This window comes from Empidonax traillii, unplaced genomic scaffold (assembly GCF_003031625.1).
Source record: "Empidonax traillii isolate 1590-97213 ecotype Southwest subspecies unplaced genomic scaffold, ASM303162v1 scaffold495:size1017845, whole genome shotgun sequence".
In the NCBI taxonomy this organism is placed as follows: domain Eukaryota; kingdom Metazoa; phylum Chordata; class Aves; order Passeriformes; family Tyrannidae; genus Empidonax; species Empidonax traillii.
In genome coordinates, this window is record NW_020955688.1 from 585,922 (window position 1) to 587,703 (window position 1,782).

The window sequence follows — 1,782 nt, forward strand, 5'->3', positions numbered from 1 at the left end:
GTACCACAGTGTCTGAGCTTTCTGTGCCGACTTAAGGGTGCCATCAGCGCTTCTGCCCTCTCACAGCAAGAAATACTGCTGGCCAAATTCACACCTCCAGATTCTTCCTGGATGTGCCCCCAGCTCCAGTGGGGCAGGGCTCAGCACACCATCTGACATGACCACTCAAGATGTATCTACTTCCCACCACTGCTCAAAACAAAGTGGTCTGGATTTCCCAGTGCCTCAGATGAGAAGCCTGGGAAAAGACATTTACTGTGACATCTAAACTGCTAGCCCAGAGATAGGGTGCTTTAAAACCAATTTTTCCTTGTAACTTTCCAAATGTAAACCAATTAAATCTCAAACAACCCTCTGAGGTAGGTAAGTATCTTTTAATGTTTGTTTTTACAGGCAGGAAAAAAGGGCTGATAGGGCAGTGAAGTGATTGACCCAAGACCCCATAATGAGTCAGAGAGAACCTGACCCCTGGTCCCTCCTCACAAAACCCCAGACCACGCTCTTCCTCCTTGGGTCCAACATCTTCACCAGGTATTTACAGCAGCTCGTGCACCTCAGGGTGCTTATTGCCTAAGGAGCACATGGTGTAAAGCCAGAGTGGGGACTCGTGTGTCCCTCCCATGAGGCTTAGTGAAGAAAAGTGACATGAAGCTGATGAGTTATCTTTATTGTAGAAGCACGTTAAGCACAGCGAGGCAGCAGAGACTGCAACGGCACGCACGGGGAAGACCTGGGAAGACACCACTGAGTCCTCACAGCCTTTCGCCCTCCACCTGAAAAAGGATGGGCGCCGTTTGCTGCAGAAGGCGTTGAAGGCAGCTCTGGCAGTCCTGGGGACTTGGAAGCTCCCCTGATGCTCAACATCGACTCTTCCTTTACTTGCCCTACGGAGACAGAGGGGAGACAGTTCATTACTATAGACCCAGAAGGCAAAGGGACATGAAAGAATCATGAGGAAACATTGAAGCTGCGATGTCCCCATGCTCTGCAGGGGCTCTGGGCCAGCCTGCCTCTCTGTGATGGGGGACAGTAGCACGCTGCTCCACCAGCATCCTCCCCATTCTGCAGGGACAGCCTGGCTGGAAAAACAGAGCTAGGGGAAAAGGAGCAGGCAGAGTCCACTATTGCAAGTTCCCACACACTCAGCCCCACCATCCCATATCTGCAGTGAGAGGAGGAATCCTGCAGAGCCCTCTGTCCCAGCCCTGCCGCTTGTCCAGCAAGGTAGGACACGCCAATCCTTGTGAAACACAGCTCCCAAACGACAGGCTGGCCAAGCAGGAGTAAGTCACTGCTCCTCTCTCCATACCTTCGGTAACAGCTGATTCCTGGTGTTTGCTGGCAGTCTGAACTCCATTACTCCTGGAAAGGAAGACCGAAAAATAAGTCCATCCCCAAGCTTGACCACTGCTGTGTGACACTGCTATCGTTGTGACAGCCCCTCAAGGCCAGCTCAGTGCCACAACTGCAGCAGAGTCTGGCACAAGGACAGGCAGATTGGGCCACTGCCAGCTGAGGAAAACAAGAATAACTTCAGCGTGAAGCTAGGTGTTTTCCACACCTATTTTCTAACTGGGAAAGGTTCTGCTTTTCTTCTTTTCTTACTTTTGCCACCTCAAAAAGCAGCATGGCGAAACAGAGAACATTGTAAGGAAACTGGGACCTGCCCAACTAGGAGTTTTCTATTTGTTGAGAAGCAAAAAAAAACAGAGAAAAAAACAAACAAACAAAAACCAACAAAAAAACCCACCAAACAAACAACAAACAAAAACACACAAAAAA

At 49.9% G+C, this 1,782-nt stretch overlaps 1 long non-coding RNA gene across 1 annotated transcript in view; it reads right to left on the minus strand.

Annotated features, from left to right (window-relative positions):
• Positions 1–387: 387 nt before the first annotated feature.
• The window catches only part of LOC114063854, a 7,621-nt gene continuing 6,226 nt past the window's right edge, over positions 388–1,782 (minus strand). The window contains exons 4-5 of the long non-coding RNA XR_003572621.1: positions 1,310–1,362; positions 388–884 (exon numbers count right to left, since the gene is read on the minus strand). This is a non-coding gene — a long non-coding RNA (uncharacterized LOC114063854). The remainder of the gene's footprint in view (positions 885–1,309; positions 1,363–1,782) is intronic.